This window comes from Typopeltis vanoorti, chromosome 4 (genome assembly GCF_054136105.1).
Source record: "Typopeltis vanoorti isolate ZY-2024b chromosome 4, IOZ_Tvanoo_1.0, whole genome shotgun sequence".
NCBI lineage: Eukaryota > Metazoa > Arthropoda > Arachnida > Uropygi > Thelyphonidae > Typopeltis > Typopeltis vanoorti.
This window is the reverse complement of record NC_143552.1, coordinates 132,929,173-132,939,973: the sequence shown is the minus strand read 5'-3', so window position 1 is coordinate 132,939,973 and position 10,801 is coordinate 132,929,173.

Below are 10,801 nucleotides of genomic sequence, written 5' to 3'. Positions count from 1 at the left end.
TTACAAGGCGGTGTACTTCTCAATAACGCAAGTTATAACTTTGAAATAATAGAAGTTGATGGGCCAATAGCCATGAAAGAAAGATGACACTACTACACACTTGTAGTAGTGTCATCTGGCGATCAGTGCTGAAAGATTTTGATCATACCGAATTTAGTACGACCGAATACTTTGGTCGTACTAAATAGAAAAATCAGTTGCTATATTCTCCAGCTGACTTGAGAGATTTCGGGGGAAAAAAAACAGTCCCGCTATCTCTGCGTGAGCTTGATCAAATCAGGATCGTAGATGCATAAAAATAAAAATGCGTGTTGCTTATAATATTACAGCTAAGAAAGTAAAACCGCGAACCACGTGGTTTTACATTTGCATGTACAATTGCATGTGCTGATCAAGAGGCGGATCAAGCGAGTGTCGGACCTAACGGCCGCCAAATCCCCAAGCTCGAAAGACACTTTTTTTTTTCTCGAGGAAATTATTTAACTTACTCCAACTTAAATATGTTCTTTCTTTTTTCTTGAAATATTTTATTATTTTATTGTAATTTTCATTTTCATATTTTTCATTTTATATATTTTATGCCTGATGTAAAGATAAATTTATTGCAATGTTTTGAAATAAAAATAAAAATATTAAATCACATATTATGTGTTTAATTTTTTGTTATAGTGAAGTCCTAGTTCTCTTTGTAGCACACACACACACACACACACACATATATATATATATATATATATATATATTTTTGGACCCGTAAATTTTAGCCTGAGTCTCAAGCCAGCTTAATCCACTCTCGGCTGTGACCAGTTTGTTCAGTTTATTTAGTTATCAAAATCCCCCACATTTTCATATGAGACCAACCAGTTCATTTCCAATTTAAAAAAAAAGCTCTTCGAGTCAAAGATAGATCCTAACCTACGTCTTTACTATGCAGGGTGCAAGTCTGTTTTCGCTACATGTTATGCAGATGCTGTTAGACTAGCGAGAAAAACTCGCTTAGAAAACCTTCCACTAATCTTGAGGGATATAAACACACGGTTTTCAAATGGGGGTTACACCAATTTAACAATGAAGTATCATAGTCATTTTATATGAACCTGGGTTCTTTCATATACCGGTTCTGAAATTAGAATAAGGTAAAGTGTATGGTCTGATAACAAACTCATTAGGTGTGTGGGGGGGGGGGGAAACAGGAGTAAATTAGAGATAAAAACATTATCTTTTTTAAATAAAAAAAAAGAAAGAAAGAAGTTAAGCCTTTCATAACAAAACTATCACACAAAGTTCAACTGGAAGTAATGTTAAATTATTGATTCTGTTAGTTTTATTTACAATAAAGTATTTTCAGCAACATTTTCTACTGTTTCATTGCAAGTACTTATCATAGATAGAAGTAACATTTTAGCTTCACACGACAGTCTAATATGATAATGAGGACTGTAAATGGGTTATCGAATGTATAATTCATAATTTTCTTTGACACTGGAGTCCTTTTCATGCAAAACAACAACTAAATCCAGTCTTTCTAGCCACCAGAAAGTGGGTGAAAGATTAAGTTTGGAACTGAGCCAGTGCACTGGAAGTCGATGTTCGAAGGTGAACTGGTTATGTGCTTACAGAAAACATAACAGATTTTATAAGAGGACGCTGGTTTTATTTATTTTGTTTACTTAAAGAGGATTCGTTTTCTATTAAATAATTACGTTAAGATAAATATCTACATCAAGAATCAAACCGAGCTGGTTTGACGGCCTCATTTGTGAATTGGATTCCACGTGTTTGTGCTCTTCTAAGTAATTTCTAATTCAAAACACTTCCAACATGGTGAAATTAGCGCATGACCGTTCATCCATCGGATCCAGGAACGTACGATAATCATAAGTTCGAAATAAAAAGGGAGGAAACACAATTCGACCCTCTGAATTAGCACGCATTTTAGTAATATCTGTAAAATATCTAATACATACTCAAGGAAAATAGCCATTTTTAGATTTCTTAGGTTACTTTCTCAGTAAAGGACTGTACCTTCAGAAATAGGAAACCTATGTTTAAATAGAACATTAGCATTGTAAGTAGTGTGCATCTGTAAACGTATTGAACAACGAACTCGACTTTAGTTTTGTCTTAAAGCCTAAGTAGGTATTTGATTGCAGGCGTAGACTTCTGTGGCTAATTGGTTCAAAAGACATATTTCGGTGATTACATCAGATTTTTTATTATTCAGTTATACAATATACTGAAATAATAGTTCCCGACAAGTTTCGTAAATCGTAGGATTTACATTTTCAGGGGTAAATAGTATAACTTAAATTTTAAATAAGAGAAATTAATAAATACAAATCATAACCGTCTGGCTATTCATAAATTCAAATAACAGAATGCATATATAAACGTTATTGACGTTGAACAATACTGGACGATGTCACGTGTTCTTGTTCTCGTTCATACAGTCCGAGCTCAGATTGTGGTAGATTTTTTATAAGAGCTGACCACATTTGATGGAGAATTAAACCTTGATTTTTATTGCATGGGTTGGGTTTTTTCAGCATATTAGCAGCTTCTTTAAATTTTCTTATATAGCTGTTGTTTTCTATGTATAACATCGTCGTTTTTTGCCAGAGTACATCGTGTCCAGTGGAAGCGGTATGGAAAGCATGACCCGTATTTTTTTTCTCTTTTGTACTGTACGTCTTTTTGGTGTTCAGCCATGCGTATTTCTCCAGATCTTCCTACATAGCAAATCCCGCAAGAGCAATGGATTTTGTAGAATCCTGTTTTTTTTTATGAGGATGATGAGGTGGTTTTGGTGAATGTAGGAATCTTGAGATTTTTTCCATAGGAAGGAGGGCTACTTTTACATTGTGTTTGTTCATTAATTTGGCTAGCTTATCTGTAACATTTTTGATATAAGGAAGTGAGATTGCGTTTTTGTAATCCTGTTTTATTGTGTTGTTAGTTAGAGGCATTTTAAGAATTCTCTTGATGGTTTTTGTTTCTTACCCATTCTGTTGGAGGATTTGTGTTAAGTATTTTAGTTCTTCATTACATCTTTCTTGTGTGCTGGAGATATTGTATGCTCTGTCTCGAAGAGTTTTAATTAAGCTTATTTTTTGTGAAGGATGGTGATATGAGGCTGCATTTAGAAATCTTCCTGTGTTGGTCGGCTTCCTATATACTGAGAAGGAGAGTTTACTTTCTTCATTAACTTCTAATAGAATATCTAGAAAAGGAAGTTTTCTATTTTCTTCTTTTCTAAAATGAATTTTATGGTGTTGTGCAAATTATTGAGATAATCTTTGAAATTGATAAGTTCATCTGTCGTTCCATTGAATATGATGAAAATATCGTCTACATAGCGTAGCCATATTTTTGTTTTTTTATGGTAATTCTTAAGAGCATTGTTTTCAAATTTTTCCATAAATAGGTTTGCTAATACCGGTGATAATGATGAACCCATGGCCAGTCCTTTTTGTTCCTAGATTTTGTCTTGATAGGTGAAAAAAGTATTGTTTATACAATGTTTAAAAAGATCTAAGATGTCCAGATGGAAGAGGTCTTCTAGGAGGAAGACCTCTTCCATCCGGACATCTTACATCTTTCTGTGGCTAATGTATGGTTCAAAATTTATTGTCTCGGGACGTTTGTAAACAAGATGATAATGTCTAGACTTGCTAAGATGTCTGTTGGACCAATATGTATATCTTTCACTTTTTCTATGAAATGTGTAAGTATGACATCTAAAAAATGTACTATTTTTTATGAAGGAAGATGTTTTTTCTATATGATATGAGATCATTTTGGTGAGGTATTTCGCCAAGCTGGAAGTCGGTGAATCTCTTCCATCTACTATTGGTCTTAAAGGTATATTTGTCTCGTGGCGTGGATCTTTGGAACACCATAGATTCTTGGTATAAAAGGATGTTTTGATTGTAAGTATTTTTAATTTCTTCCGTCCAGAGAGGTAGTTTTTTTTATGAGATCATTTGTTTTTTTGTGTGTATGCCAAGTCGGGTCTCTGTCTAAGGGTTTGTAGGTGTTTGTATCTTCCAGGAGACTTTTCATTTTGTTATCATATTCTGTAGCATTTAAAACGACAGTTGCCTTTATCCGCTTTGATTTTAAATTAAAGGATGACAATATTTTTGTCATCCTTTAATTTTTTAAGGCAAACATATTCATTGTAAGGTAGATATTCCAGGTAATCTGCTTTTCAATAGTAAAGCTATACTCTCTATACGGATAAGATCTGCCGTGTTGTCCGGTAGATTTCTAATTCCTTTTTCTATTTGTGCTATGATATTAATTTTTGGAAGGAAACGTGGGGTTAAGGCGAAGTCAAAACCCTTAAGTAAAAGGTTATTCTCTTCTTTTGTTAGGACTCTCGAAGAAAGGTTAATAACTACTTTTGAATGATCTAGTTGTTTTTTACATATTTCTTTCTTCTGAAGGAGTAAGTTGAACTTATGAATTAATGAATGTTTCTTCTGTTCTGAGATCGCTATTGCTTTGTTGAATGTAACACTATCGATGTTGTTCAATAGGTAGGATGGAAGAGATGTGGCCAGTTCATTATGAAGAGAAAAAGTGTTATTACTAATTAATGCTAATTCAGCTCTAGTGACTGTAATTCTTTCTCTTAAAAAAGCTAGTTCCATTTTATGATAAATTCTGGAGGCCTTCTTTGTATGGAATATACGTTTGATTTTGATGAATTTCGGGATGACTTCGTTATCTCTGCATCGGATGAGGAAAATTAGACGGTTAATGAAGTTGAGATGTTTAATGCGTAGTTTCACTAGTTGTATAACTTTATTCCAAAAGCACTCACCGTAAGTTTGTAATTGCAGGCGTAGACTTCTGTGGCTAATTGGTTCAAAAGACATATTTCGGTGATTACACCACATTTTTTATTATTCAGTTACACAATATACAGAAATAATAGTTCCCGACAAGTTTCGTAAATCGTAGGATTTACATTTTCAGGGGTAAATAGTATAACTTAAAGTTTAAACAAGAGAAATTAATAAATACAAATCATAACCGTCTGGCTATTCATAAACTCAAATAACAGAATGCAGATATAAACGTTATTGACGTTGAACAATACTGGACGATGTCACGTGTTCTTGTTCTCGTTCATATCCGAGCTCAGATTGTGGTAGAATTTTTTATAAGAGCTGACCACACTTGATGGAGAATTAAACCTTGATTTTTATTGCATTGCGATGGGTTTTTCAGCATATTAGCAACTTCTTTAAATTTTCTTATATAGCTGTTGTTTTTCTATGTATGACATCGTCTTTTTTTGCCAGAGTACATCGTGTCCACTGGAATTGGTATTAATTTTTTTTGTTCTCTTTTGTATTGTACGTCTTTTTGGTGTTCAGCCATGCGTATTTCTTCAGATCTTCCTGTCTGTCCTACGTAGTAAATCCCGCAAGAGCAATGGATTTTGTAGACTCCTGGTTTTTTAAGAGGATGATGAGGTGGTTTTGGTGGATGTAGGAATCTTGAGATTTTTTCCATAGGAAGGAAGGCTACTTTTACGTAGGCTACTTTTAAAATGCCTCCAACTAACAACACAACAAAACAGGATTACAAAAATGCAATCTGCTTCCTTATATCAAAAATGTTACACATAAGCTAGCCAAATTAATGAACAAACACAACGTAAAAGTACCCCTCCTTGCTATGGAAAAAATCTCAAGATTCCTACATCATCCAAAACCACCTCATCATCCTCTTAAAAAACCAGGAGTCTACAAAATCCATTGCTCTTGCGGGATTTGCTATGTAGGACAGACAGGAAGATCTGGAGAAATACGCATGACTGAACACCAAAAAGACGTACAGTACAAAAGAGAAAAAAATACGGGTCTTGCTTTCCATACCGCTTCCACTGGACACGATGTACTCTGGCAAAAAAACGACGATGTTATACATAGAAAACAACAGCTATATAAGAAAATTTAAAGAAGCTGCTAATATGCTGAAAACCCCAACCCAATGCAATAAAAATCAAGGTTTAATTCTCCATCAAGTGTTTTCAGCTCTAATAAAAAATCTACCTCAATCTGAGCTTGGACTGTAGGAACGAGAACACGTGACATCGTCCAGTATTGTTCAACGTCAATAACGTTTATATCTGCATTCTGTTATTTGAGTTTATGAATAACCAGACGGTTATCATTTGTTATTAATCTCTCTTGTTTAAACTTTAAGTTATACTATTTACCCCTGAAGATATAAATCCTACGATTTACGAAACTTGTCGGGAACTATTATTTCAGTATATTGTATAACTGAATAATAGAAAATGTGGTGTAATCACCGAAATAGGTATTTGATTATTTTCGAAGTATTGAATTCGAAAAACTGTCTCATTAATCACCAATTTTTCAGAAATGTTGATACATTAATTGTATTTATTATGAACCTATATGCCTATATTTAAAAAACTCCTCCACTCATATCTGGCATTGGCGGTTTCTTTGCTTAAAATCCAGCAAAGATCGGTAAGCATACTGGAGTTAGAGTTCCACTTGCTTAACCATGGCAGTTCCATACAAGAAGCATCCTGATGGAATCGTTGCCATGTTCATCACTGACAAACCAAAGTTGGAGGAAAGAAATGTAAATGCAAAACGTGAATCCTTAATGACATGTTTCATTCCTTTGCTTCGTATACATTTAGTATATGCTCTCTAAAGATCTCTAAGATCTCTAAATCGTCACTTTTAATGAATCCTAAAAAAATTTTATTTTATTTTATTTTTTATTTTATTTTAATTTTCCTTAGATGTATGAATTTGCAGGCCAATAAACAGGTTAATTCTTGCATCACTAATTTACCTGAAATCATTACCATTCTTATTGAAGCCTTACCAACTAACTTGATTTTGGAAAGGTGACAATAGAATCTTTTTGAGGGTTCGAAATTTTTTTCCTTTGTTTTTAAATGCTTTTAAACTGCCCATTTTTAACCTCGTAATGGTTGTCTTTAGCTCGATTCTTCTACTCGCATTAAAAAAAGAACGTGCTATCCCTTTGAAATCACGGAGAAATTCTTCTTAAATTCATCATACGTAATGTATTTAAGAAGTAAAGTCATATTCTAAAGAAGCCATAAGTTCGCTTCTAATCGTCAACTAGGGAAACTGTTTCTAGTTCTTTTTTTTCCCAGTCAGTTCCAAGTTAGACGATCTTTGACACAGGCAGGTAGGATTTTTCTCCCGGTACCTCGGATTTATTGCATCTCAAGAAAATCAACTGTATACGTCACAGTTTTTCAGACAATAATATATATTGTTAGGGACCACGAGATTGCAGAAGTTATCTGCCACGCTTTCTTCCCTGATGCCTATGAAATCATCGATAGCCTTTGTCCAACTAACACCGATCTTCATAAAGTTAGAAGTAAACGATCTTTGACAACTTTGAGAATAAAAAGCGTCAGAAGAGTTATTTATTTAGTTATACTCATATTCTCATAACATTCACTTCCAATGTATTGAAGCACGCTTAGAAATTTAAGTTTCAAAAGCACCATTTATCAGGATCATGTTTTCTCTCTAGCGTTTCTATTAATCAGTTGATGTCATTGCAAAACAAAAAGGTTACCGCTTATAGAAAAAATAATTCTCAATTTTGCTGATGATTTTGAAACGATGCGATTTACGCATTTTTCAAGCTTGCAGTCTTTACCTAAAATTTTAATTCATAATTTGGTAAGATTGAGATCTCTCGTAATGTCTTTCAACTTTTTTGGGTTATGAAATGAATTGTTCAAGTAACTGACTGTCGGAAATCTGAATCTGATTAACAAAAATATGGTAGTGCACTTTCTGGACTGTCAGTGTAGTTGTTTTTGTCCACAGTTGCAATGTACCTATCATCAGCTGATGGTCTCACGGATGATGATAACTTTAGATAGTTTATTACATGTTTAGACATGTAATAATCTAAACAGAAGCAGCAATTACTCTCCATTATCTCAAAGGGATGGCACGCTTAATGGCCGTTTAGTTAGGCTTTATCTTTTTCTTTTTTATGCGAGTAAGAGAGTGATTGAATGATCGCTTGAGTCATGTATACCATTTTGATAACCAATGGTATCATCCCTTAAATGGCATGCATACATATCTTCCAGTAAATATGCTTGCTTCATTAGAAGAATGAATGCTTGTTTACACTTACGAGATATTATGAAACAACTTCAGCCGGTGATCAAATTCAGATACTCTGTCCTTTTTCGCAACGGTAATGAGCAAATCTACAATTTCAAAAAGTCGTTTTTTTTTTTTTAATACAACGTCTGTTAAAAGAAAACAAATATTAAATCACATGCAAGCAAAATTCAGATGTCATTCAGAATGGTCGCCATGCATGAAAAGACCTCAAAACTACTGACTTCTGAACCAAAAAAAAGGTTTTTTTAATCAAACTGTGAGTAGTGGAAAATATGAATGTCTTATTTTAATTTAAGGTTATATTACTCTAATACGGTAGATGTCGTCATAGTTTTTATATTCTTCTTCTTCTGCTGCAGCTTCTCCCACTTAAGTGGGGTCACTGTTTGTTATGAGTCTCCTCCACACCTTCCTGTCTTGGGCTGTCACCACATCCAAGTTCTTCATCTTCAAGTCCTCTTCTACCAGCTCCCTCCATCTCTTCTTTGGCCGCCCACGCTTCCGCCTTCCTTGCACATCCATCTGCATGACCCTTCTTCCCACATATTCGTCCTCCCTCCTCATCACATGACCAAACCATCTCAACCTTGCCTCCTGTATTTTCGCTCCTAAGTTCGTAACTTTCACTGTTCCCCTGACATAGTCATTTCTCAGATGATCCTTTCTGGTCACGCCGCACATCCACCTAAGCATTCTCATCTCTGCTACTTCCATCCTGCTAATGTTATTTTTCCTCAGGGCCACAGTTTCTATAGCATATGTCATAGCTGGCCTCACTACTGTCCTATAAATTTTGCCTTTCAGATTGATCGGCACCCTCTTATCACATAACACTCCAGCCATCTCCCTCCAGTTCCTCCAACCTGCTTGTATTCTGCATCCCACTTCCTTCTCACCTCCTCCATCTTCTTCCACTGTCGAACCTAAGTATCTAAAGTCTCTCACCTTCCTGATGACATTTCCTTCAAGCTCCAGGTCTGTCTCCTGGCCACCGCCCACTGTGCAACACATATACTCTGTCTTACTTCTGCTCAGTCTCATACCTCTCTCTTCCAGTACTTTTCTCCATCTTTCCAGTTTAGTTTCCGCTTCTTCTCTTGAATCTACACACAGCAAGATGTCATCTGCATACAACATTGTCCAAGGTGCATCTTCTCTCACCTCCTCTGTTACCACCTCCATCACAATATTAAACAGAAACGGACTTAATGCTGACCCTTGATGCAAGCCAACTGTTACTTGAAAACTTTCTGTCTGTCCCAAACAGGTCCGAACACTTGTTATATAATGAATGTTATTACCATATACCAATGTAAGAAAGGATTTATGTAATGAACGTGGATGTTAATTTTGTATTGAGTGAACATTAATTATATTAAAATCGCTTGCTTTTCTATTTAGCTAAATTTCAATTGTATATATAGTGATATTTTTTGTATGTCTTTGTGTAAATAAACAGCTCGACAGTATTCCTAAGCATTTTGAGTGCTTCTTCATTATATATAAAAAGTTGAAAGTTGAGAGTGTAAATTCATCTTTAGACTTGTTTCTCACTAGGGAACAAGTGGTCTGAACGAAGCAGCTTATACATAGGATAATTAGTCATATACGATCTTTGGAACCCTAAAATTTAAAAGTGCATTAAAGTTTATATTTAAAAAATAATAAAATAATCTAAACATAAAAAGTAATTTAGAAAGAGTCATAAAAAATTTTTAAAAAGAAGTTAACATAAAACACGTTAAATAAAATAATCTCATCATCCTTTTTTTCCCTTGCGGTGTCAAGGGTTTATTAATCATCGGACCTCAAATCGTTCGCAGGATAAGGGGGTCAGCCGTATGTCCGTAGTGTTGAGTTCTCAAGGTTGCGGGATGAAAAACCCCAGGATAAATGGGAAAAAACCCTACTGTCTACGCCCAAGACTGGCTAACTTGGCTATGGCAGATCCTTCAGCTCCTCACGTCACTGACGGGAATCGAACCTAGAACACTCCTTCTCTAGGCATATGGTTGCGAAGCGCACAGCCACTAGGCTAACGGCGCAAACTTAAACAAAATAATATAAATTGGTTATACGAGAAAGATGCTGCACGTTATGTGTTTTTAATTGTTCAATTGTTTTAATTTTTTTCAATTGTTCATGCCTGCAACTTTTTCTTGTTTTGATATTTTATACAATATATGATGTTAAATCAAGATCGTTATTTGCAAAACATGGTTGTTAGAGGAGGGTCGACTTTAAAATAGACGACTACAACCAATTAAGTGTTAATTTCAAAACAGAAGTCCAATTAAATAAGAATCGGTTTTAAAACAGAAACCATATACTTAAAGTACCACTTAAGTTTTTCGTTGACAAACATTTAATTGCCGCGGGCTACACCTGAGTTATAGTATTTACATTAGTGATCACCCAATTATGCCAATATAAAACGGTGGTAGAGCTAAGAGTAATTGTATAAAAATAAATTAAGATAACTTAGTTTTTCAAAGTGTCTATTTATAACAAAATTGTACAAAACATAAACAACTAGTTTTTAATAAAAAAAAAACAAAAAAACTTCAAACTCGTGGCTTCAGCCAGAAGGGCACCCACAATAAGCCCTTTAT